This window comes from Struthio camelus, chromosome Z (genome assembly GCF_040807025.1).
Source record: "Struthio camelus isolate bStrCam1 chromosome Z, bStrCam1.hap1, whole genome shotgun sequence".
Classification (NCBI taxonomy): Eukaryota; Metazoa; Chordata; class Aves; order Struthioniformes; family Struthionidae; genus Struthio; species Struthio camelus.
The window spans coordinates 9471726-9498838 of record NC_090982.1 but is presented as its reverse complement, the minus strand read 5'-3'; the positions used below and the strand labels follow the sequence as shown (position 1 = coordinate 9498838).

General features: G+C 43.1%; 1 protein-coding gene across 8 annotated transcripts in view; it reads left to right on the top strand.

Moving 5' to 3' along the window:
• The window catches only part of KANK1 (KN motif and ankyrin repeat domains 1), a 129917-nt gene that overhangs the window by 26857 nt on the left and 75947 nt on the right, over nt 1–27113 (top strand). For all 8 annotated transcript variants that reach the window (XM_068927714.1, XM_068927720.1, XM_068927719.1 and 5 more), the window contains one exon: nt 5673–5765. The gene's annotated coding sequence lies outside the window, so the exon portion shown is untranslated. The remainder of the gene's footprint in view (nt 1–5672; nt 5766–27113) is intronic.

Genomic DNA, 27113 nt, shown 5'->3' with positions numbered 1-27113 from the left:
ACCGGTTTGTGCTTCCAAGCAAAGATCATTGTTTAGAAAGCCCCTGATGAACTCTCTGCAGGTTATATAGTGAAGCTGCTGGAGGAGGGACTGGTGTATGTTCTGGCCTCTGTGAGGGTACGCTGAATGGTGAGTCAGTCTCATCTGACTTGACATCTAGATTAAGGTACTAAGGTGCAGCACATCTGTTTGTACAGCTTGCTGGGTTTTACTGCTTTGTCACAATCTTGACCAGTTTTCATAGCTAGAGACTAGAGTGTTTACCTCCGGTTGTTGTTTCTACTGTGTATCGTTTGCAAACATTCACCCTTTGGGTCAAAAAATAACATTAAATGTTTCAGAAAAGCAACCCTTGCATTAATGTGTCTCAAACATACATATACATCAGGTTTCTGTGGAAGAAATGTTACATTTTTGGAGTGATCATGTAGCAAAGGTGTCTTGCCTTTTATGATGCTTTTCCATATTTCATGAGCTGATGCATTTTGGGTCCAAATGGGAGAATCACTACTTTAGCACCCACTCATCAACTGCTGTTAAATTTCTAATGAATTAATGAGTATGCAATTTGCAGCGGTGTAGGATTTGCAAGTTTGTTGGACCTGGCAGACTAGTTTGAGTACTTTCTTGTCTGCTCTGATACAAGCCGGGAGGGCTCAAAAGGGTTTTGATGTTGCTTGGTAAAGGTGGTTTCTCACTGTGTCAATGCAGTGCACTTTCCTAGACTAACAGTTGTGCCTGTGCTTTTGTCACGGGAGACGGCATACTTGTTGAAACCGGTTACCTTCTCCATGGAGCTAGTAGGTTTCTAAATGTTCTAGTGCAAACCCTGGACCAAGGTGAGGCCGTCCTTTTCTCCCACTGCGACCTCTGCCTGTGCAAATGAACTGAAACATGAGAAGCCAGCCTTGCCAGCCAGGTTCTAGCTGAGCTTGTGTATCCCATTTACCAGCAATGTGAGTCCTTGTTGCTAAAGTAACTCATGCATTAATTCATGGGGCTGAGCTTTGCTGGAAGATCGCAGTTGCTTGAGAGAGGCCATCATTAAAGTCCTAGACTAATAGGATTCTCTTGGAAATGCCCCAGTTTTTAATGTGGATGGGAAGAGGGGGAGGGGAAAGAGGGACTGGGTAGTGGTTGTTCGCACTCTGCAATTGCCTGTCCTATCTGCCAGTAAAAACGCTTTTCCCTGACTTCTGCTTGCTTTGTGCCACAGTGAATGACCCTTCTGCGTCCTTCCATTTTGTGTGATCCAGCAGGCTACGTTCTCCTGCAGGCTGTAATATATTCCCAGGCATTCCCACTTCCTCTTGCTCTCTAGCTGCACAAACAACAGTTCGTATTGAAATGGGCAGTTCAAGCTGCTACTGAGTACGCTATTCCTTATGGGGTGTGTTTTATCAAGTCACAAGAAGCTCAAAGTCCGTTTGCAGTACGTGAAGAGCTGGCTCATGTACCAAGAGGTGGCATCAGTTATAGCAGATAAGGTAGTTCTGGCTTTTAGCCCAAGACTTGTTTTATCACTAGCACGTTAAAAGGAAAGCTATGGAATTACCTTGGCACCAATTTAACTTTTCTCTTAATGCATTAACAACTTTGGTGGCTCTGTTATCTGCTGTTTGGATCTTAGTTGTGAAGATTTACACTGACACGTACAAGCATCTCTCCTTACTCCGTTTTGAGACCAAGACGAGAAATTAAATTTGGGGCTGGATTGCTGCAGCCAAAGGGTTAGCAGCCTTTATCATCACAGTTAGCCCATCTGAGAGTGACATCTGTATTGGGGTCAAAAAGACTGCCCATAATTGCACCCTCTTAGTTCCTCATCCCAGCATAAGATTATATGGATGCCTCTGTAATACCAGTAGTTTATTTTGCTATTTGGTAAGAATTTCTATATCTGTTACTGTAGGTCACAGAGACACTGCACCATGAGATGGTAATTGAAGGCTTCATCTTTGATGTAGGAGTCTTCCTTCAATGACAGAAGGTGCTTGGGGAGGGGAGTGATACAATGGCACAGTGCATTGACATGGGGAGATTCCCAGGCTAGCACAGAAACTGTGTTACGGTGGCGCTCTGCCCAGATTAATTGGTGTCTCTTCAGGGTTAATTAGCACGGTGCATTGTGCCATGCAGATGTAGCCTTAGCAATTTCCTTTAGCAATTATGAGATGTGATGCCAGTAAAATGTACCAGGATTGACTATTGTTTTTGGCTCCTTAATGGCTTTCTGCCCCAAAATACAGAACGTATCCATTAAGTAGCACTGTCCTTGCCACTGGAAACAGTACTTTCAAATTCAATCTTATTTTCCTCTTCTTCTCAACAAGATTTTAATAACCCTTCTAGTGCTATGCAACGCATCTTTAATTGACTTTGAAGCGTTTGACGCAACGTCTGAGACATATCTCAATATGTTATCCAGGCATGTCCTTGCAGCTGAGGGGGCTGATGTTTTTTCAGACCAACATAAATTCCTCTTTAGATAAGTGAATCTGGCTGTTATCTGTTGAAGGGAGGTGCCTGTGTTGGAGGTGTGTGTGGGAGGAGGTGTTGAACAATATTAAAATGGAAAAGAGGAGAAGATGGAATACTCTTGTTACAGATCTGTGGAGGACTTGTCAAACCAGAATGCTCATACGAAGTGAGTAGACTTTCTGTGAAAAGTGAGTGAAGCCCTGTCTTGGGGGATTTACAAAATGCCTATTACATATCAGTCTTTCTTTAAATGTAAAATACTACCAAGGCTAAAACTTCATGTAAGAATGCCAAGTTTATCAGCAAATTTGCTTCCCCTTGTGTATGTAATCTCTCTGCTTAAGTCTTTCAGTATGTGCTTGTTTGTATTTCTGCTTTTCTTTGCTTCCACTTAGCACTTGACTGTGCAAACCACTAAGTCAGTTTTTTGTCTGGGAGTAAGTTTAGATTGCTATTGGTAAGGTTAAGTAAGGCCTTGTGGGTGGCAGTTTGGAAGAAAGATGACTTTTTGATACAAGAATGCATGTTCAAACTTTGCTTGCAATATTATATATAGTTATTAAATCACTACTGTTATCAGAATGTCTTCTAATGTTTGGTGTTTTCACCAACACCTGCTAGGTGTGGTTTATTCTCTCCCTGAGGGAAAAAATGGGTGTGCTGTGTAACGCTTTTTGTTTTGGTTGGGCTTGCATGTATAGGAGTGAGATGATTGTGTATACATGTACATTGTGATTTGTTTAGTGTGAAGAGCAAAACTGAAGCAGTCTTTTCATCTGGCAGGTAAGATGGTGATGTATGTGATAAATGTCAGCCCCTAAAGGTTTTCTCACCTCTCTTCAGCCCTCTTCTCTGATGGAAGAAACTTCTGTCACAGCAAGTTGTTGTCACTTGTTCATCTTGGAGCTTGAGCCACGTCCTAGCCCTGGGCTTGGTGTTGCAGTTACTGCGCTTACAAACTCAACACAGCACAAATTAATCTAACTCAGGCGTGGGTATAAACGCTCATTTCAGTTGAATTACCCAGACTACCTGATGCAGAGTTCATGCTGGTGGTGGGAGGACAGGCAAAGATGAAATCTTCTGGGACAAAATTAACCCATGAGCAATATATGAACAATCTTGACACGTATCGTGTGGATGCAACACTTCTGATCTGGTAGTAGTTCAGAGTGTTCTTGATCCATGGGCCCGGGTGCATAGCTACTATCCAAATATCTTGAAGACAAAGGCTGAGGTCTTGAAGTGTCAGATCAATATTCTTAAGGGAAGCTGCTGTGAACTCATTCTGTAAGAGTAGAGAGCAGGAGGTTGTACAGAAATACAGCGATTGAGGGAGTTCGCATTACTGGGGAGTATATGCCTCTAAGGACACAATTTGTCTTCTGTCTAATCCCCAGTTTCCTAATGCATTACTATTATGTAAATGGAGATACTTTTAAAAGTCTTGGATTGTTCTCCCATTGAATTGCAAGGAAAGGATGTTTAGGGTATTGTGAATAGCTAACATGCAATGTAAACAAAATTCATATTTTACGTAAAAGCTGAACATATAGCTAAACGTATTGGGGAATTGCTAGACAGGAAGCAATGGACTTCCATCTGCTGGGGTCATTTTAGAGCACTGGACACCATTTTAAAGCTGGACTACATCTCTGCAGGCGTAGCTACTTCACTTTACCAGTAAGGTGACACTTGGGGCTTTTGAATTTCTTATTTTATAATAAATGATGCAGTTCTGGTTTATCTTTGTAAAGTATAAGATCTCCCACTTAATTTTTCCTGCGGGATCTCCCTTTCTGCTCTCCCACAGACAGGCTCTTATTATTTCCCTTCAAATGCTGCTTGTTCTTTGAGCATATGAAGTCAATTACTATTAGGCTGTTTTAGGGATTTATAAACAGTGTAGGATTGGAAAAATATGTGTTTGGGGCATTGGTCTCTGACTCGCTTGTGAGCACGAATTAATTTAGTTATTAATTTGTAATAATCCTTTAATTCTTACCTATTGTGACTCCCTTATATTCTTTTAAGCCCAGACCTATGTAGTTTTACAGACTGGGCCAATGATTGTCTTGTGTTCCCATATCAAAGGTTTAGATAAGTAGTTAATTAAAACCTGGGTGTAAATAAGTGAAAATAGCCTTCAAAACTGTCTTGAATAGCCTTGCTAGATAACTTGTATCCCTCCATACCTGTCAAATGTCCTAGCAGCATCATTTCATAACTAGTTGACATCTGCATCTGAGGTCTTTAGCATGACCTCAGGGGTATAACTGACTTTGAATGTATCTGCAAAGTGGTTGTGAGGCAGGATTTATAGGTGCAAGGAACAGTGTGGGCCTTGGACACCTGGGTGGTGTCTCTGTATGGGTGCCAGTGTTTTGGGGAGGTTTGTTAATTTTAGGAACTAAACATCCTAAGTCAGCTGGAATTGAAAAATAAGTGTCTAAATCTTGATGAAGGAAATACCTTATCTGAATTGTTGTAGAGGAAAGGAGAAAAGAGTTGAGGAAAGGAGAAAAGAGTTGTCTTACTGCAGTGGTTCAGGCACGAACTTAACTGCAGTTTGCGTGTGCTTATTCAGAAAGGGTAGGATCGTGTGCAAGTCCTTGCAAGATCGGAGCTAAAAAGCGTTTTTAGGAAGGTGAAACAAACCAAACGTCTCTTCTTAGCTCCAGTCTATAAAATGCTTCCATGTATCTTTCATGTACATAGACATCCTGTATTACATAGTGCTGCTTCTTAGCTCACCTGGGGCTTCTGTTGCATTTCCCAGCTCAAATTAGTAGCTCAAGTTGCAACTCCTTAAACATTTACTATTGCATTTCAGTCATTGGCATGGCTGGTGTATCCTGACATGCCCAGAGCTTTGTTTCTGTGCATTCATACAGACTGTTGTTTGAACAAAGAGGATTTAAACTGAGAAAGCAGTGCAGGGTGACATATCTGTTGCAAGAGGCATGCTTTCTTTCCAGGGTGGTGTAACCAAAAGATTTTTTGCTTTCTGTGTGCGTTTCACATTGGAAGCCAAAAATGACTTAGGCTTTCCTGTCTGTGATTATTGGTAATTTCATGATTGTTTGGCAGCATGGGTTTACTTGGCATTTGCAGTTCTTAAGCATGCCATATATTGCCCAATACATGCAATTGAGTAATTTGTGCTTTTTATTTCTGTGTCTTTTGTGTAGGATGCCTTTCACGTTCCTGGACGTGCTGACAAATGCTGAAGTACTGAACTGAAAGAAAGTAGAGGACTATCATTTTTGTTATGATGTTTTAAGGTAAGGCATGATTTCTTTTGCTGAGGGTCAGAGGAAGAGAGGGAAGAGGACAGAGATGGTCCCACAGACTGTCCCAGCCCTACCTCTTGCTCTGTAATAAACCATATTAATATGAAATCTCTACTCCTTGTGTTAGACCAAGACTACTGGTATCTGTGAGTTAGGGCAAAATTCACTGGCCTCACCAAAGTCAAAGTTGGGGCAATGGAGATGTGATTTAGTTTCTTTTCCTAAATTACTCATTCTATACACTAAGTGCTTGCATTGCCTTTCCATTAGTATGTCTTAGTGTTTCCAGTAATGCATTAATACTGTTTTAGTAATAAAAAGATTTATTCTTCTGTCCCTATGGAATGTCAGGCTGGGACATATTCTTCAGTGGAAAAGATAAGGGTAAGAGAAACTGAAGGATGTGTAAGCTAAATTCAGCTGTAGCTTGAAAAACAATCACTGTCCTTTGACTAGAGCTGCTGCTACCGTCTTTTTCACTAATTACTGTACTCTTACTCTGTACCTGTCTGTCGGGATTTGTAACTGGATGGTCTGTCCGACACCTTGTAGTGCTGCTGCTGCTATATATCACTATGAATTGTAGACCAACCACAAACCAGACCAGATGAGAACATGTTTGTGCAATGCCAAGTGCACAATATAGTCTGTTTTCACTACGGAGTGATCTGAGTGACTGGGGACTGCGTGCAAGTCTCTGAGCTGGGTAAGGCTGCATTGAAGCGTCTGCGCTGCAGAACTGCGCTCCCATCTGTATTCAGGCTGGCACTAAACCCTCTCCTGGAGGTCAGTAAGATTTCAGAGTATGTATCCATCCCATATTTCCTTCAGTCATCTGAACTGTTCTGTAGCTCTTTCCCAAAGAGACATGGAAATACATGTTAGTCTGGCCAGTGGCTGGAGGTGGGACTGTGGAAGGTACAGCTGTGCACAGTTTTAGCCTGTGAAGTTGCTGAGTTTCCAGTCTGAATAGAAGCCATGCTTGGGATTTAGGTTATCTTGGCTTTCTGAAGAGCTCCACCATGCCAGAGAGGGAGGCCACTGTGAAATACTTAAAGAAAGAAAAGAGAAAAGAAAAAGAAAAAACTTTTTTTTAAGAGCAACACCAAAGGGAGGAGCCTGAACTAAATCTGCGTCCAGAGACCGCGTTGCTCTCTCCGGACGTGCCGTTCAGCTGGGGCGCGTGCGCGCTCGTGCACCCGGCCTCTGCTGGCTCTCCCTTTGGCTCTCTCGCACAGAGCTCGGTTCAGAGAGGGGGCAGAGGGTGCCGTGGGGCACCTGCGGTGAGCGGCCGTGATGCCCAGCAGGCGTTGCAGGAACGCCTGCCCGTGCTGCCATTGCAGACCTTAAAACTCGCACGTTTCAGGTCAGCCCTTGATGATGCTTGTTTGTTTGCTCTGATTCACCAGGGGTTTCGCTCTTCTGGGCTTCCAGCTTTTTCTTCACTGGGGAAAGAGGTTGGAGGCCAATTCACTCTTTGCACACAGGGCAGGGGAAAGCAGCCTCAGCTGCTTCTCTTCTGGGCCCCGAGGTAGGACCATGGTTGGCAGCAGGGTGAAAGGCTTAGAATAAAGCTAAATAAGGAAACTTACTGTCATTGTGACTTTGCCCCAGTTCTGTGCGTGGCTCTGTGCCAGGGCCATGCCCTGGCTGTGGAAACGTGCTCCTTCAGCCAAACCCCAGCTTCAAAGTGAAGGGACTGCAGATATGTGCGTAGCAGAGCTCCCAGGTTGCCCTCGCAGGTCCCCAGACCAGGACACTTGGTGCACTAAGGCAGGCATCAATAAGTACATGTATTTGTGGCCTGGATGTCCAGCAGGGGAGCATGGGTGGCTGTGCAAGGTGTGGGATGGAAGAAGAGGGGAGCAGGCAGGAAAGAAGCAAGTGCAGACAGAGAGAGACGAGTATGGATGTAGAAAGGCTGGAAAAAAACAGAGCAGAGTCCCATCTGCTGTCATGCAGCCAAAGTGGTGATGGCTGCTGACGTCTCGCTCCTCCCTGGGAAGGCCAGATGTGCCGTGTCTGATCGCTCAGAAACAGCCCGTAAAGGCAGCTGTGTCACAAGGCCCTGACTACAAGGAAGAGCAGGATGAAGAGATGAACGGTTTGAGGTGCTGTGAATTTAAGTGCCCCTTAGGTACATACATATCTTTGCATGTCCTTCTCTGAGCAGCATAGCAAACCGTCCCATATTGTACTGGAGTCGTTCTGGACTGCGACTGCGTTATAGAGGAGAGAGAGCCCAGGCTTAATGGCAGTAGACGTCACTGAAGAGAGACACAGCGTTAAATCTCAGTACGTACTTCCATGAACACCATCCCCGTGCAGCTCGTTAAAGAAGTGCGCTTCTAATTGGACCTCAGACTTCAGCAGTAGATGGGAGATGAACAGTAGGCTGCTGAAAACTGATTCCCCGTTTATAAAGCTGACGTTGCTTCAAGTGGGTTTGTGTTCGGGGTGTTTCAAAGCTGTGCCCTGCAGCTTTGATTTAGCTGAGGATTTTAGTTCAGGCTCCTCAGACTTTAAAATAGCAGTTGTGCATTTCTCAGCATGAGCTCAACCTATTAAACTAAAAATATCTCTCAACAAAACCTTATAATTCTGGTAAGTGAAAATAAAAATATGCAGCAGTTGCTTTCTTTAGCTAAGTCTTAAGCTGCAGGTTCTTCAGATTTCTACTTATTCATGGGGAAAATGAATTTTTGTAACAAACCTGACCAGATGTCAGTACAGCTTGACCTGGAACAGTTCCTGCCTGTAGGACAGAGCACACAGGCTCTGCTTTCACAGGAGTCTGGTGTGAACAACTTCATCAAATGCTGGGGGGTTAGTTGCCCCTACACAGTGTTGAAATGAGAAGATTTAGTCAAGTCTGGCTCATCACTTACTGAGTTTCCTGAGCTCATGGGAGCAGATTTTTTTTTTCACAGTGATCAGTGGGTTTCAGTGGTCCCTGAGGTACTTGTTTATGCAAAGGGGATCTATTCTGGAGGAAAGCACGTCTGTTGCAAATAAGGTTTAGGTTTGCTGCACAATAGTTAACATCTCCAGTAGAAAATGTTATGAGTCTGTAAATCCAAATCAGAGTTGTCCACACACACCAGTAGGATAAATGCAGTTGTGCTTTTTTTTTTTTTTTTGGTCAGATATTTCTGCTTGACCAATTGATAGCAAAAGTGGTTTAAGTCCTATCTCTTGCTTCCTTCATACTCTCAGTTTTGGCTGTGCTTGTATACACCACAAAGACGTCACACCGCCTGACCATGCCAAACGACATCCTCCGCCTTCCCACATTGTAAAAGACAGGCAGGGACGTGATCTTGTCATGCCAATTACCCAGAGACAGCTAGAGCATCCTGTCCGCAGTGGTGTGCTGGTTGTAAAAAGGCTATCCGCAGACCTCATAATTGCTGATATTTTTCAGAGAGAAGCTGGGCAGCAGCTTTTTTCCCGACTGTAAAAAGAAACAGTGGGAAAAGTTTGCAACATGACCACAACCCACCTCCTGGTGGTGCTGCCATCCACCTTCCAGCTGGTTACACCTTGGCTCCAAACCAAGCTCGCCAGAAGCAAAGTGGTGTTTTGGCTACTGCAAGCATCCAGCCGCAGTGCAGGTGACCGATGCACGGACCTCTCAGCTACAGCCTTTTGCTGACGGCTGCCAAGATCTTTCACGCTATGCTCCTTAATGCTTTATTGCATTTAAGACATGCTTAACATAACATACTTAAGGGCGGGAACTGCTGTGGCATTGAGGGGTAGGACTGATCGAAAGCAACCGAAATGTGACATAACGTCCATAAGTTTAGCTAGGGCTGCTAGACCTCACTTCTAACTTGCTTACTGGTGCCGTAAATGTTATTAAGGAGATTTCAGTATAATAACAAGTTCTTTATGTCAATAAAAGCATTGTATGTGCTTTGCTGATTTATATGACTTGAAAAGGATTAAAAAAATCTATTACTCTTTGGAGCTATCCAAATGTAAACAAAAGCAGTCAAAACGCATCTTTTTTTTTTTCCTTAGGTCCTTTGTTGTCAGAACTTGACTAGTTCAGCGTCTGTCTTTGGATTTTCTGAGACTAACAGTCAATTCCTAGTACAGCAAATAAACTATTTTACTACTTCAAGTTTTAATTTTAATAAATTCAGGGTTTCTAGATATTGCATATATACATATATATGTATATATTTTGCTATTTCTCTACATGTAAGGCACAAGGGTAACTCATCTTTCCTTCTGCTAAATGTACTTCTACTTTTTAAAGGAGGTGCTTGGTCCGCTAAGAACTGTGGCTCAGCATGCTAATAAAACTCACTTTATGCCTTTAAAATGTTTATTCAAAGTGGCCTGGCTGGCTTACAGTAGCTGTGTGGGTGGACTGTCCTTGAATTTTGTAGACTTAATTTAGTACTACACAATACCCAGTGATGGAAAACAGCTATAAATTGTCTGTGCGCAGCCATGCATTATTGATAAAGGGTAGGATAAGCTCCACAATTTCTTTATTTGAAGTTGTTAGTGCAACAGCTGGCTGATTTGTTAAGGGTTTTTTTTTTTCATGTATTGGCAGTGAAATGTCTATTCGTTTTCAGATCTGAATTTGGTCCTGAATTTTGATTGTGTGAATGTGAAAGCTTGTTTTTTTCTGATGCAGCTAAATCTGATAGAAATGTTTCCACAGAGTAGAAACAAGTTTCATTTTTGGGAGAGCTAAGCAAACATAAATTCAACTGCGTGCAGAAGGCAAGGCTTTTTTAATTGCCATAAATATTCAGAGATGGAAAATGGACCATAAAGTGTCATATTAGGTTTAAAAGAAACCTTTAATATACATGATTGGCACATTTTTAAAGAAAATGCTTTATGGTGAGTAAGGCGTGCCTTGTGATTTCAGTGTTCCTTCAAAGTTTATGAAAAATCTCCACAGCCTTAAATTTGTCAAGGTTTTTTTTTTTTTTTCCTCCTGACATTTATGATGAGTAGAGAGTCTACAGAACATAATTTGCATATAAAACTGTGCTGTAAACTAAACAGTTCTTTCCCTGTAGTTGAACAAAGGTACAATGAGCTGCTCAACAGACTGGAAATTAAAATAAATAAATAAAAAAACTGAACTTGCCAGGAAAACTATCAAAGCACTTAGTCTTTCCAACCCAGAAGATTGTTTCTGTGCTGTAGTTCCTGGAATGGTAGCTTCCCACAGATTATTATTCCAACATGGTAAGAGCAATGCGCAGTTTGTGGCAAAGAGATGCTGTCTTGAGAATGGCATTGTTTATTTCCCTCTTTCATGTGTGTATGCATACATATCCTTCAGCAGAAGCATTACAGACCTCCGTGGCTTTATTTTTCTTTGTGAAAGCGTTAAAGATAGTAAAAGGTATGAACGTACTTGATCTTCACAAGCTATATAGATATTTGTAATGTTTTTGTTTGTTCCGTGGAGAACTGTTGTGTATTAATTTAGCTTTCTGTATGTTTATTGCCTTTTAAGATAAGGAATCATTAAGTAAGTAATGAAGTAATTAAACAGGTTGTGTAGTTTCAAATCAGGAGGCAGTAAAAGCTAATGGGGAATAGGAATAACATGATTGACAGAGGCTTGCTGCGGATTTACATCGAGAGTAACTCATTCTTCAAAACTGATGGAAATTGTGGGGTAAATCAAATACAGTGGCTCTGAATGATTAAAATGCAGAAGTTATGAATTCTTATTGACTTTGTAAATCTCTAACTCCTTCACTGCTTGTATAAAATCATTTATCTTAAAGGGGTTTTGGGGCTCTGGGGATTTAAATGAAAGCATCAACATCCTGAAGTAGACTATTTTGATAGCTAAGATCATGAATTTTGCTTGATGCATTGAAAGCTGTTGTGGGAGGGAACAGGAAGTTTTCCACAGGTCACCTGATAGGTCTCTGATAACTCATTTGATGATCGCTCAAAGTGGCGTATTTTCCTGTAGTTTAAATGTCTCCATGTGATTCAGACCTCATAATACTAGTATCTAAAAATTCTGTACTGATAGAAGATGACACTTTTGATTTGGTCTTAGAAAAAATACAAACAATTGGGAATTTAACATGCCTGTAAAACACTTCCTGTTTTGGGTGGGGGTTTTTTTTGTTTGTTTGTTTTTGGGAAACGGTGCAGCTATTTGTTGTGTTTTCATGTGGCAGAACAGACTTCAGCCAGGCTACTACAATTCTGGCTTTGTTAAGATTTTCTTCCTTTCAGATTCCAGAGTGTGAGAACGGCTCTGTGTTAGTGCAATTTTTCTCTGAAACAAAAATACTTTGGTAGTGGAGCATAATTTTGAAAGTTCCTGTCCCTGGTGTTTAAAAGAGCTTCCTTCTGTGCCATTTTTAGGGGTTGTTGTAATGAGATGATAAGAGATGGAAACACCACAAAATACCTCTTCGTTTCCCAGCCCTCAGAAGTGAATTAGAGCTAGTCTGGCAGACACAGAAGGGCTTTAAAGCAGTTTGGCATTTCCTCATGGTACTAACAAAGCATATCTGAGTCCAGAGAGGCCAAGTGACCTTCAAAAAAGTGAGCTGGATGAGAAATCTGCTATGCAACCAACGTGAACGTTGCTTGCTGCTCTTCCCGAGTCTGGTCCACCCTTGGGAAAGTAGTTGCAGGAGAGGCCTCGGCAGCGGGAGGGAGGAGGTGGTAAGAGACCAGCCACGCTCAAGATATGGGGACGGCTGCAGCAAAATCCGTTTCCTGCTCCCTGTATATACAGCTTTTAAAAATACATCCTTGAGTAAAACTAGTGTTTGTGACTGTAGCCACCTCGTAGCCGCTGCGTATGTTTTAGGAATGGCCCGATGCTAAAGGACCTGGAAGTAGTGGGTACAAAAACTGAGATTCTCTGAGGGAAAACACCGGGAGGCGTTTTCTACCAGTGTAAGGTAATGCACAGTGGTAGGTGCATAGTAATGCAGGTGGGCTTGGCTTTTGAACGTGTTTGACCTGAAAACCTTCCATTAAGTTTGAGGTGGTATTTCCCATCCCTTTTCAACTGCTTCAAAATATAGCACATTAGGGTTTCTTTTTTTTTATTTTATTTTTGCAGTATAAAAGTTAAGATTTTGAAGGTATCCTTTGATTATTTTTGAAAGGTAGTGCATAAAATGTTCTCCTTGTGACAGCGTGAGGTGGGAGGGCAGAGCAGAGCATGTGTGGTCACTCCCATTCCTACCGAGGTGCAACACCAAGCGCTTTGACGGTGACAAGTCCCAGCCTGCTCTCTTGTAAGGGAAAGAAGACTCTGTTCTTGTCATTCTCCCTTCTCTGGGTACAAAAAGACATAGAACTTGTTTGGGTGGGACAAATTTCAGCAGCATCTGTCAGCTTTGATCGGTGCTACAAAACCTGTCCTGGTTGTCAGGTGGACACCTTGTGCGCTGGTTGCCTCACCGTGTAAATCTGCAGTGTGGCAGCCCATTGCCGCATAGCCAGCTGAAGCTTTGGGTGGGATTAGTGCTGCTCATGAAACCTACCTCTGCTCCTATCTGCAGTACAAATGTCTGCAGTACTAGGTTGCAGGACACATATGTTATTAGCAGGCCACAAGTACATCGTAAAGGACAAAGTCTTTTTTTTTTTTTTGGCCTTTTTCATACACAGTGTTACCCTCTCCTAATTTAAAATGCATTTGAATGATAATGAATTGCATGCTAATTTCAGTGAATTGCCATGATAATAATGGTGTTACCTGTTCAGAGGGCTCCACATGGTGACAGAAATTGATTCATACTGAGATCATTTAACATTAATTAGATACCTAGGCCCACTCTAACTTTCAGCTGGGAGAGTAATGAATTTGCTGCAAAACTTAAAAATAGGGCCGTGCCCTTGACTGATGTCTGTAACCATGATAACTCATCATGTTTTGTCCTTCTGGAAGCCTCTGTTGGTCAGCTTTCCAAAACTACGTTGGGGTGTCCTTTCTTTTGCAGTGGACAGGACAGTTTATGACCCTCTCCCACCAGCCGTTCTCATTGGCTGCTCTTCCACAATTTCCATGAAATGTGCTATACCAAGGCGTGTTACTCGTCTGCTGTGTATACATATATTTAGCCTCCGGGTGCTTTCCTGTTCTCTCCTCCCCCTTTTCTCATCTGTTTCTAAGATGTTTTTCAAGGTTCTTCACCTTTCCACTTTCTAGTTTAATCTAGAAGTTCCTGTGCACCTGGAATACCAAGATCTAAAATGCAGACTTTTGTTTGTTTTAGGTTATATTGTTCTAGACAAATAAACTATATTTCTGGAAGTTTCCTGCAGAACACCTATAAGGAAGAACAATGCATGAGGTGAGGTTAAAGATGCAAGTAGGTTTTTGTAGCTGAAGAACTCCATTTTATCATTCATGACGTCTCCATGTAGACGTCATGAATGATAGAGATCCAGAGTATGATGTATCTTACACCTGTGGTATCATTTCCCTCAATGGTTTTGCAGTAAGTACAACTTTTCAGGAGTTACCACCTTGAGATGGAGTTTGCGGCGGTTTATTTTGGAATGAGATCACAAGTGATTTCATTTTTGTTCCAGCTTTCTCTGCCTGCTTTGCCTTGACTTCAAGTGTTTTGGCATTGTTCACTGCCATGTTTTCCCACAGTGGCAGCAGATGAGGCATCCTCAGCTGCTACAGTAGTGATGCATCTGCAGTAGGTACAAGCCTGTCTTCCCTGATAAAGAAGGATGCAAGGGAGAAGATGCAGAGTATTAGTTCCCAAGGATCTGCTTGAAGATTTGCACACCAACAACATGCCTAGCGCGCTAGGCTTACCTAGGCACGGGCGCTTAAGAGCATTATGGTTGGATGCTGGAGTCAGTCCTTTAGAGTATAAAATGCGGGCGCAACCCTCAAATGCGATCTTTAAAACTGACTTTTTGAAAGTAATCAGGAGCTTGGGTTGGTGGCTCTGCATTTCCCAGTAGCTTCTCCCCACCCGCGGTGTCTCTTGCTCCATCATTGGCGTCATCTAGAGGGAGGATGAGGGGAGCAAGTTTGTGAGGATGGGGCTGAGCAGGGTCTTGGTGCGGGGTCATGTGTTGCTACTCCAGCCCGCTCTGGCGGGTCGCTTGGGAGCAACTTCGTTGCTCTCTGCAAAGAGACCGGCCATGTGTTAGAAAGGGTTTCGTGACTGAGCTTAGCAGATCATTCCTACAAACGTCCTAAATTAATCTGAGTGCTTTACCCTGTGTGCCTGTAAATTGTAGCTTATCAAGAAAAAATACTTGTTTTAAAAACAGAAATTGCCACTATGACTTTTTAGTTGAAAGGCTGACAGCTACTATGCTCAAAATACTCCTTGAAAACCTCTAAGCTAATTCTCTGAAAGGTAAACAGGTAATGCTGCATTTTTAAAAATTTATTATTTTTGTGAACCATTTTTAAAACTCCACAATACCTTTAAGAGGGTGGGTGGGAAAATGCATTTTGATCGTATTTGCAGTAATAAATTCTGAAGCTAGTTCCCAACATTTTCCCAGACTTCCTGGGAAGCGTTTGTGATCCGAAGGGTAAAAAAGCGCCTGTGCCAAATTTGAAAGGGTTGCAAGACATCTCATCTTAAATCTGTCCTCAGGAAAGAAGGGATTATTGCTTGTTGTGGCCAAATTAAAAAATTGTAGACAGAGAGGGAAGCTGTTTTCTGCCAGGATACTCCACATTTGTGAGTAGTATTGCTATCCCAAACTTGTTTCTCTGCCACATCACTTCAGGTTGACTGCTTCCTTTCATTTTGTGCCAAAATCTGCAATAAAAAATTAAGTACTGACCTTCATCTGACTTTAAAGAAAAAAAATGGTTATTGCAGGAGGATTCTTGACACTTTGAGAAGAAACGGAGAAGCCAGGAGACATGCCTTTCAGAGTTGTAGTAATTGATGGAATTTCTACTCAGGGAGGAGTTTGCCTTGTTTAGTGTAAGTTTGGCAACAGAAGTATGCATCTCATTGTTTTATATGTGTGCATGTGTGTGTGTATATATATATATATTTAACTTTTGTCTGCGTGCAGTAAGGTGCTTATGAAGTTGCTTTTAGACGTGGTCGAGATCAGATAAAGCAGGTAAGCATAGATGTAAATGCATAGTAATGTAGCTTGGTTGAGGTTAGTTAACTGGATTTGGCTTTTAATTGAAAATGCATAGGAATAAAGGGTAAGTAATTTTTGCAAAAATTGAATCTCCTTTTGGACAACACAAGCAGTTTTTCTTTATATAAAGGGGGGGATTATGGAGGGGGAGTGTCCCTTGCTCGGTGTCTAAATCAACTTACAATCTAATACTGATCACTGGGTAATGCTTGAACTATATTGGAAATAAGCTTTTATCTTTAAGGACCGAGGAGAAAAGTACTCAGAAGTTCAAGGAATTTTGAGGGCAAATGAGTCTCTCAAACACAAGAGAACTTGGAGGACATGCATGGGTGCTCATGCATGAACTATGGTCTGAAGGAGTTAACATACAGCATTCAGAGAGGAAAAGTGGCTTTCTTCTGCTGATTCACTCTGCTGCCTTGAGCAAGTCCGTTCACCTCTTTCATACCAGGCTTGCCCCTGAGGAGAGAAGTATCTGCTTTGCTAATACTAGTCTAGTGTTAGCTGAATTGCTAACCTGTCTGCACAGCATTTTTTGAACATGTAAGATGATTTAAGTGTTAAGTATGCAAAGATTTGCATAAAGACTTTTAAGATGGGCAATTGTTTTTTAATTTCAAAATTGCTATATATTGAGTAACAGATGCTGCAAATCCCAGATTTTGGGAGGAGTACTGTAAGCATTATTTTGGCTGTAAAGAGCTTCAGAGGTTGACTTTCCTACTCCCTCTTGTTGAGATATTTAAGGGTTGTCTAAATATAATACTACAAAATCTGTTGTTATTAGGTAGGGCACTTCTGCAAAAGCTCTCCAAGAGCGAGGGTACAGGTAAGCATAGAGATAAGCTGACATTTATGTTAGATGTGAGCTGACTTCAGTAGTTGTTATCCAGAGAACTTAATCTCCAGACGCACGTGCTCTTCGTACGTGAACAATGAATATACAGGCAGGACCACACAAAGAAGCCTGCAAAGAGAAGACAGATGCGGATGAAGGGTTTGTAGGAGATAAAAGGACTTCAGAGAATGTGGCATGCTGAAATGTTGTTCCCCTTGGGGAGACTGTTGGCTTGTGGTGATGTATGTATGGACCGCAGTGGAAAGCCAGTCTTGGTAGAAGGGTGGGGATAGTTTACTGTTTTTCCTTATAGGACTTAGGAAAGATTGAACACACTAAGTACTCTAGCAGCAGCTAGCTTGTAAAGAAACTGAGAAGAAACTGTTAAATGTCTCAAAGTTGAAAAACTATTTTAAGTATTTTAATCCAAGTAAACACGAAATGGACGCTGCCCGTTTACTGGCCATTTCAGTAATTTGGGGGGAGAGGAGGAGGCTCGAAAGTAATCCCATTCAATACTGCAATAATACTCTGTACCTAGGATGTGACTTACCTTCTTCCCCGCAATATTTGTGGTAAAGGTTCATTGGAAGGGATTGTTCCTCACCTCTGCCTGGTGGACCACTTCTTGGACCAAGTGGGAGAAACAAAGTGAGCGGTTACTGAGGAGACAGGTAGCTCACCATAAGGAGGAAAAAAAAAAAAAAACAACAGAGAAACGGGTAATCGTGTCTTTTGCGTGAGTTACTAGCAGTGGAGAAAATCCATCCTCAGACAGCTCTTTTTCCCTTAAGGTGTTGGTGCCCCTTTTAAGCAAAAGTTAGTTTGTGCAACTACAGATTTGCAGTGTTGGTGGATGTGGTAAAAGTGTATCAGTCAGTAGTCTCACGGGAATGGTTGTCTTTGATCAGGTCAGGGAGGAATTAAAAAAAAGTGGTTAAAGTTATGAAAGCTATTTGGTTGGTCACTAGTTTTTTAAATTCCAAGTGTAAGTTATGGGAGAGTTTTCGTAGTAGTGATGTAGTTAAAAATAGTTTATAGTAGGGGTAAATATGTTGATATATAGTTAATCTGTACAGATTAACTGCACAGCCTACAGCTGTTTTTTGTCTGTATGAACCTCAGTAAATACAGTGGTGGGATTCCAGCTACGGAGATAACTTTGCAAGAGCAAAGAGTTGTATTGAGAACAGCAGAAATTTGCAGTAGATTTTGCATGAAAAAATTCTACTTTCCTTGTATGTTTTCCCCTCTGTTTTCTTTGTTTTGTATTTTCACTGCATTTTCTCCACTGAGTGCTTTGGAAAGGCAAAGTCAGTAATTATGGTGTATCATGAATGTTACTGTAGTGTCATACTGATGCATCATATTTTGCCAGCGTTCCCTTTCAGAGCAGTGAGAAGCGATGAGCCTGACGCAGGTTAACAAATAAGTTAAAGGTGCTGTCTATCAGTATTGTCTTCCCTGTAAGTATGCCGTATCACAAAACAGTTGCAGAAAGGGGTTTTAAGCAATCACTTGACTAATGCAGCAAGACTTTTAACTAAACGCTCGTGTCACGTGTGGAGTTCTCCCCTCTTGCCTTCTTGCCAAGTGTTTAATTGGGCGTCTTCAGGCATTCATGTTCAAGAGACAGGAAAGCACTGAGCTCAGCGGTCAGTCCTGGATCTGAGTTTTTCAGTGGCTGCGGGGGTGCGGGACCTCCGGTGACTGTATCCCCCCGCTAGTCTGTTATTCATGATTGATTTTGCGACTCTTTCATGTTCTCGAACTTGCTAATGAGGCTCAATACCTGGGTATCCTACTGTACCGACAACATCTTAGTTACTGAGATAAATAAATGATATGTAAAAAATACATCTTTCTTGAGAACCGGGCTGCAGAAGTAGAAAGTAAAGTGGCCTTGTCTTCTCTGTGAATATATTATCCCACTTTTAAACTCACGTTTCTGGATAGAGTAGGTATTGCTGTTACGGAGGGCAGGATTTCAGTGCACAGACAACACATTTGCATTACGCTGTGTCCTCAGAAGGAGTAAGTCGGGGATCACAGGCCGGAGCTGACGCAAGGAGGATGGGAATGCCAGGAAAAATTCATAGCTGGGAAAACAAAGAAGGTAGGGGGGTGTGTGTATTATCCATGCTTCAGACACCTTTTTACGGCTCTTGCACCGCAAGGAACAGCTGTGTCTGTCCAGGGTCCAGTCTGTTACTGAATGGGAAATTATGATCTAAATTTTGAAATATTTGTGCAGATTGGCTGCTTAAAGGGACTGTAAAACCTAACAAGTTGTTTCGGTGATGCACAGATGTTGCTGATTCTCTTTTACACTTTTAAACGCATCCCTGTTGCTCACCTTTTGTTGACCGAGAAAGAGAAAGAACCCAGACTAAATTGGGGAATTTATGACTTCTTTTGTAATGGGGTGTTTATAAATGCAAATTAAGCTACTCATTCTGGGAGTGAGGAGAAGTGAGAACTAGGTAGAGGGAACTGTTGTTTAAAGCACAAATACCAGCAAGCTGTGCGAAGGGGAGTGGGAGTATTAGCAAAAGCTGAAGTTTGACCAGATGGCACCAAACGAGTCGCTCCTGTTCTTTCCTCCCACCGCTCCCTGTTCCTGACATTGCAGCGCCCTTGCTCCAACCTTAGCGTAAGTGCGTGTGTGTCCCTGTGGCAAACAAAAAGAAGAGCTGATCTAGCTGGAAAAAAATGCAAAAAGAAAAAAGAAAAAAAAAAAAAAAGAGGGGGGAGGAGGGAGGCATTAATTCTCAGCTGGAGAAATTTCCCAGTCCAGGTCAAAGCTGGAAAGTTGTGCTGGGGACAAGGAGGGGAGTAGGAAAGCGCAGTGAGCAATGCTAAATGTGACTGGCTACTTAACAGAAAACTAACCTGACAAAAGAAGACGACTTCTGCTGTGTTAGTGAAATGAATCCATTGAGTGAGGCTCCGAGAGCCAGAACCTGTGTAAGGAAGGGGACAGAATTGCACGGTCACGGTCCTTTATATTAATCACTTTCTCTTTCAACATTTGCAGTCTTGTTTTCGGACAGAACAATCCAAGGAAATGCTGCATCCTGGGTTTTGGTGTAGCGTTGCAAAAGCAAGTTTAATGCTTATGCAATGGACAGTCGAGTGTGCAATTGTTCAGCTTAATTTTAAGAGGCAGTAGTTATTCCTGTTTAAGTCTGTAAACGTGCTCCTCTGGGGAGAAGGCTTACAAACATGACCAAGATCATGGGTTCATTTGCTGTTTGTTTGTTCGGACTGAAGTAACTGGTACAAGTTGTCTTTCTCTGACTACAGTTAATCTCAGAAATCTCCAACCTTCTTTCCTCTATGTCCTTAAGGAATGAAAGGAAGAATCCCTGCAGAAATTTTTGAAATATTTCTGTCTAGGGTACTAATAACAATTAATACAGCTTAAATCTAAATGTTTTCTGCCCTCTGCTGGGGAGCAGGGGGTCTTTTGTTCTTGACTCCAGCACTCTTATACCCATGAAAATATGTGTTCGTATGTTTGGAAAAAAAAAAAATGACGTTTTGCAAGTGACTATTGGTATGCCTTTGCTGCTTGAACTGTGCAAGTCTATCTTCTGAAGTGTCGTTGTGGCGTTCAGGAGCAGATTTCGGGGACACAGTTACCAAAGCCAGGAAACCCATAGGACAACGGAGCGGGGTTATATGTCTGCTGTATTGCGGAGAAATTTTTTTCTAAGGAGAAAACTTCTGCTTAATGCAGATGTAACCTACAGTGTCCGTTAGGTGGCTCTCTATTTTGGTACAAAGCACATCCCTTTTAAAACTATGGTCAGGCTAACTCTAAAAGGCCATTAGCTTTGTTTGTGTCACGTCATGGGATGCTGGTCCTTCAGAGGTTCTCAAAAGCCAATCACTGCGGGGAACAGGGACATCTCTCCAAATACTGCCCTATCTCAGCTTCCTTCAGTTGTTTCTGAACTGTTCCTCTTATACTCAGAGAATATAAGATAATTGGAAGATAGCATTTTTGTCTGCTGTAAGGCACTGAAAAATAACTGTTGCATTTCCTTGTGAAAAATGCCCTTTCTCACAAGAAACTGAAGAGATCATAAAAGTGCTGGTAGGGATTACACCTCTTTCCTAAACTGAGCAAGGCTGCTGCAAATTTCAAGCTGCTCTTCTTGCTGGCCTCTTGAATTAAAATCATGAAGCTGTTTTGGAAACGAGGAAAGCCCCCTTTGGAGCAGCGGGTGATGGACGTGCCTTTGAACGTGCAGATGCGCTGCAGCAGCCATTCAGAGCAGAACAACGCGTCCCGTTCCTTGAGCCGGTAATCCTGGAGAATAATGACGACAATTCAAGTAGCTCCTAATTATCACACACTGTTGTGCTTTATCCATGATGGCTAGGCTGGTTTTTAGAGGAGACTCTTCCTTCCATGCAAGGCAAGCGCTGCTGAAACTGCTTGTCTCAGAAACACGGGGAAATCATCGGGTAGCGCCGCAGATCTGCGGGAGAGGGGAATAGGAGATCAAGGATGTGCACGATCCCCCCTGTAAGGCTGCAGCAACATGGCACAGCCTCGGGCTTTCATTCCTTCATGTTACGGATCCCTCCTGCGGGTTCAGGGCCCGCGGGCGTCCGCGGAGAAGCCGTGAAAGCCCTGATGACGGGGGACGGGCGCCCCCGCGGGTGGCGAACAGGGCTGAGTCACAGCTTGTTGTGGGGGGAGCGGAGGGAGGAATAGCACAAGCTTCTAGCCAATTCCTCATTGTCCTGGTGAGGATTAGTTGCATGAGTTTAATTTGACTTGAAGTCGCCCTGCCAGGTGACTTGTGCCGCTGACCCTTCCCCATGTGCCCCTGCGCGAGTCCGTCTGTCCGTCCATCCGGCCGCGCGGTGAGCCGGGGCAGGGAGCTGAGCTCGCGTGACACCAGCACGGTGAAGGAAAAAAAGTTTTCTAGCTGTTTAGCTGTGCCGGCGTTTCTGTACGCCGGAGATGAGCTCTGGAGAAACTGGGACCCTTCTAATAAATCACGCGTCGGCGGGGAAGTGGAGACAAACGCCAAGGAATAGCGTTATTTATCGGTTTTGGTGTCTTAGCAAGAGACTGTGCAGATAAACTTTAACTCGTGCTTTTATTTTAGCGAACGTAGGCATTTCATACTGAATCTGCTCTGCAGGATGTGTCTGCTGTGACAGCACCTGCAGACACACACTGCGTTGAATGCTGCTGAAATGCTTTAAGTTCCAAAAGGCAGCGTATGTGCTCCATGCTTATTTGATTCTCTGCCTAGGATATATGGAAGTATAATGAGAGTATGCGATATAACTTTAGTGACTGCAGGCTAGCAGTTGACAACTATTTTCCTGCCTTTTTTTTGTTTGTTTGTTTGTTTGTTAGGAGAGTTCACGGGTTTCCCAACAGTGTTCGACTTTATGCTTGAGAGCATTTTCATAAATCTTTATTATAAGCCTGTCCTCAGGTACATATAAGAGAGTATGAAAGAAACAGAAAGCCTTAGGCACACAGTGATCATGGGAAAATGAGTCTAAATTATGAATGTCTACGCAGAAAAGATACTTCAGCTGCCTAATTGTGCTTGGGTGGGGTGAAACTCGTGGTTTCTTCTGTTAATGTTGTGTATTTACCGCACACCTGATCCTTAATAAAGGGAGTTATCTCTGGCAGTCCTTTCCTAGGTTTTGGACAACAGCGATGACTGATCACAGGGAAATCTCCTTGTCCATGTGTTGTTTTTGCATTAGATTCTACATACATTTGTGTGTCCAAGTTTTGAGTAACGAGAAGGTTAAGTATTGCGTCCTAACTGTGTCTGTAAATCTGTTTGTTGGTTTCCTGATAAATTCCATCAGTCTTTCTGTAGCATCCTGGTATTAACGCATAAAAGCACATCCTGCTTCTGAAGTGGAGACAAGGTGTGAAACCTGGCTGTAGGGATTCGGAAGCATGGTTCGCTTCACGCTGAAAGTATTTAAAAGCAGTGAAGTAGTGGGAAGGTTCCCAGAGCTGGTGACCCATCTATATTGCCGTGGCCGGAAGCGCTCTGGCCAGGAGAAAAAAGGGTAGCGGCTGGACCTTGGCATATGTTTATGGACCCATTGAGGCTTGTAGGTTGGGGCTACAGGGAAGTTCGAGGTACTTTGGTACGACCTCTGGGTTGATGAGAATCACTGGGCTGGCTCCCAAGGTGGTGCTAGCTTGAAATGCCCCTGAAATGCCGCAGAGCCCTCTTTATTACGGCAAGTTTTCATTACTTCTCTTGGTGAAGCCAGTGCTGTCATGCCATTTTAATATCTTTCCTGATTCCTGATGCCTCCAGAGCCTTGCAGCCGCGCACAGGCGCTTTGAGTGCTTGCCCTCACTGTGGTCACCTCTGTCTCCTTCTGCTGTGCTGTGCCTGCCGAATGAGCCTGGAAACGCGACAAGAGGAAGCGTAGGCTTTTCTTATCGCGGTGTTATACTTTCTGTTAAGCGCCCCGTATTTATGGACGTCGCAGTTGTGCTCACAGTCTCCCGTGCACCACGCTGCCTCCTTTGGATTCAGTGGGACGTGCAGGTGGGACATGATGTACACAGGTCCTCTCGGCAGGATCCACTTAACGTGTTTTTGCCCCCAGGGGTGTTCTGTGCACACCTTCGTTTTTTGTTGTCCTGATGTTTCCAACAGCTCCCAGCAATGTCTGTTTTGCAGGGTGGAGTGTCATCTGGTCAGGAAGCTTCAGTGTTCACAAAATGTTCTGAGTAAGTCTAGGAAAGAATCACAGCTCGCAAGAAAGATACCCCATTTGATCTACCGTCAAATGTGAGGCAAGGGTTTGGACTCCATGGAAATAGGGTTCTTCTTAATCTATCCTGCACTGTATTGTAAAAATGTGTGCTATTATTATTGCACAATGTTAATACTGTACAAATTGTTCTGCTTTGGTTTCAGTATCGTATGCAAGAGAATTAGTCTAAGGATTTGGATGAGTGACTCATTAATATCAGAGTCTTCTGCTAGCCTCCCTGTCTCCTAGTGCAGAAACCACAAGGGCCAAGCTGAGCAGAAAGGTGAGTGTAGCTGGGTTTCGTAAGCTTGTGCAATAAATGCCATCACGGGAACCCAGCTGTTCCCCCCTGGGATTTATGAGAAGGACACAGCTACTGTCAGAAGCAAGCATCCCGCCCTGCACACCTTTTCATGCTTTACTCATTGTAAGTGTGCGCAAAGAGTCTTTTAAGAAACACGTTGAAAGCTCTGCTTTTGGAATTTCAGAATATTTTGGGCAGAAGGCAGCTGCAGAGGCTTGGGTTTCCTTTAGGGCTCTGCCCTCCCCCTTGCCCAAGTGCTCGTGCATGCAGTAGGGCGGCTCAAGAGAAAGGAAGGTGCTCCTGGAAATCATTCCCCAGATGCACAGCTTAAAGTGAGCAAGGAAAGCGAAGAACAAACACGGCAAGCTCCCGAGGTTCCCAGGAGCTGCTGTGGCAGGTGTGACAGCAAGGTAGCAGCCATCTGGCAGCGAGGCCCTCCGTGTTTTTCCCAAGAGCCAGCCTGCTTGAGGACACAGCTATCGGCTCTATCTCTGTGAATCTGCATGAGTATGCCCTGAAGGATGTTCTCTCCCTCTCTGTTCAACAGGATGGCCTCCTTTGCAAATACTGTTTTTCCTAACATGCTGTGTGTATAAATAAACCATGCTAATTAGAAAGGTGAGCAGATTTTCCTCTCGTCCACCTGAGAAGAACGAATTTTCCACACAACCTGCTGTGGGTGTGAAGAGGGCCTTTGTTTCCTGGTCACTGATAATCCCTAGATTTGTTCAGCTTCTCTGAAGAAGTGTGCAATTTATATTAGGCATTCCTTAGTAAAATGCCCCATTTGTAGACAAACTACACCTCCCCCCCCAAACAGGTTCTGTTTGTGGGCACTCTCGCACAACCTGATGGAGAGCTACTCAAATATTTCCATGCCTTTGAAATTTAGTTAGCAATTCTGGATAAGTTTTGGCATGTGTCTGTGGAGAGATAGGATGCAGAACTTGTGCCTCCTTTGAAATGTAGTTCCAAATCACTTGGAAATGCCGAGTGTTGACTGCAAAAACAGAGAACTGAAATACCAGCTGTCTGCAAAGCTTTAAGAGAACTCTTTATGCTTAGACTCTTTCCAGCGTTACAGAATTTGGCTTGCATTTGTCCCTTAAAAGATGGGGTTAAAATACTTAAAAAGAACAAAGTCATTTGAAACCACTTCTGTTAATACTGCTAGTGGCAGTTGTGCTTTCTCTCGATCACTTTATTCTGTCTTACTTGTGTAGGTGTGGCTGTATTGGATCAGATCAGGGTCCACAGAGTTCAGTTCACTCTGACAGTGACCAGAAAAAGATGCCTAGGGAAGAATATAAGAACAGGGCAAGCACTTAATAATATATCCTCAGAATATACTTAACCTCCAACAATTTGTAGTTCAGAGCTTTCCCAAGCCAGAAGTAGCTTCTTTGCCTTTTAATAGCCCTTGGTGGACAAATTTGTTCTGTTTTTGTTCCATCAGTTTTTAAAAATCTATGTAGACTTTCAGCACCGTCAACATCCCGCGACAAGGAGTTCCATAGGTTGCCTATATGCCGTGTGTATATACCTCATTTTTATGTTCTCTTTCTATCCTGTCTGATGCCTCTTAGTTGTTAAAGACACGTGAAACATTTGTTCCTATTAACCCTTTTAAAGCCACATATTTAATACAGCTTTTTGTTAATGGTTTATCTGAAAGGGATTGAAAGTATACAAAATTTCTCCCTCCCGGCCAAGCTTGTATTGGTAGCTGAGTACTGGTTTTTCTTGCTATTGCCAGAGGCTTGTTGCCTAACTCTTGGTTAAACTGGTTTAAAAAAAAAAAAAAAAAGATCCTGGAACTCTTAAATATATTTTTTTCTACTTGCATTTGAGTCTTCTGAGTAATTCTAGCCTTGAAAGAGGATGAGGAGAGCAGGAATCAAGGAGCTCCTGTTCTCCCCTTGCATTTATGAGAGGTTTTACATATTTGACAAAGACTTGCTTCTTTTTTTCGTAGTGTTTGGTAGTCATTGTTTGAGTGTGAGAGAGGAGGAAACATTAGTCTCCGCCAGTAAAACTCCTCTCCCTCCTTGCTGCTCAGGTTTGGCCTCTTACTTATCATGATATCATCAGTGTCACTGCTCATCAGCTGGGTGCAGACGGCAAGACCTCAATTTCGAATATGTTGAGCAGGACAAGGGCAAGCATTTGAGTTTTCCTTCCTGCTGGACCAAAAGACTATTATTTTTCCTTCGTCCCACTTTGCAGCTGATCGCTTTTTTTAAGCAGGACTTGTTGGCAGGGTAAAATGTCCTTTAAGAGTGCCCTTTGTGTGAAGCCCTGTGAGCTCTGCCCACCTGTGCAGGGCCATCGGGTGGCAGCAGACTGGCTCCAGCTAGCCCCGGACCCAGCGCAGCAGGATGGAGCCGCAGATAAAGCGAAAGCCTCCTAAATCCGCGGGAATAGCTGACCAGTGCTCGGGTCGGTCCGAGAGAGGTTGTAAGAGGTTATCACCATGGCCCCTGCAGCTGGGGCAGCGGTGGCGACTCCTTTCAGGAGGTGAACGCCGTCATCTCCATGACCTTGATGTCTCGGAGATTGCGCCCCTAGCCTCCATCCCCCCCCTCACCTTTCAATAAGTTGGGAAAGGTGAGTCTTTTTCTTTTCTTTTTTTTTTTCCTTTTTTCTTTTCTTTTTAAATAAAAGCTCGACCATGGGTAATGGATCTGTTCAATCTGAGACAAAGCGTCTCTGTTGCTGGAGGAAAGCAGAACAGTCCATAGGGGCGACTGGTGCCTTGTCCGCATGCAATGAGGCTTGGTCTCCTGATCGCGGAGGTGACTGGACTCGTCCAGGGGCTGTCGGTGCTGCGGCCTAGTTTATGTTTCTTCTCACCTTTCTGAAGTGAACTTTCTCCTATTACCAGGCGAAAAAGCTTTGTAATTCCGCTTGAGAGAAAGGTGCTGCGCTGGGGCCCGTCCATGGCTTAAGTGGTGATCTAGCCTCGCAGCGCTGCTTAAAAGTATATAGGTGAGTGAAGTGATGCAGAAAGCACCCATTTTCCGTGGTGTACAGAGAGTGTACACGGGCTCGTGGGATTTTTTTCCAAAGACTTTTAGGGTACCACACTGAAAACCTTTAGCAATTGATCAAAATGCAGAATCTCATTCCGATTGTGCCAGTAGCAAAGTATTTGTTTTTTTTTTTTTTTAAAAAAAGAAAAACAAAACCTTCTAGACTCTTTCCAATATACACATGCCTGTGTTTAGACTCTCCCTTCCTACACCTGTATTTTTTTAGTGAATTGGTGGAACTTGTTTCTTTTTAGCAAAACCAAATAACTTCC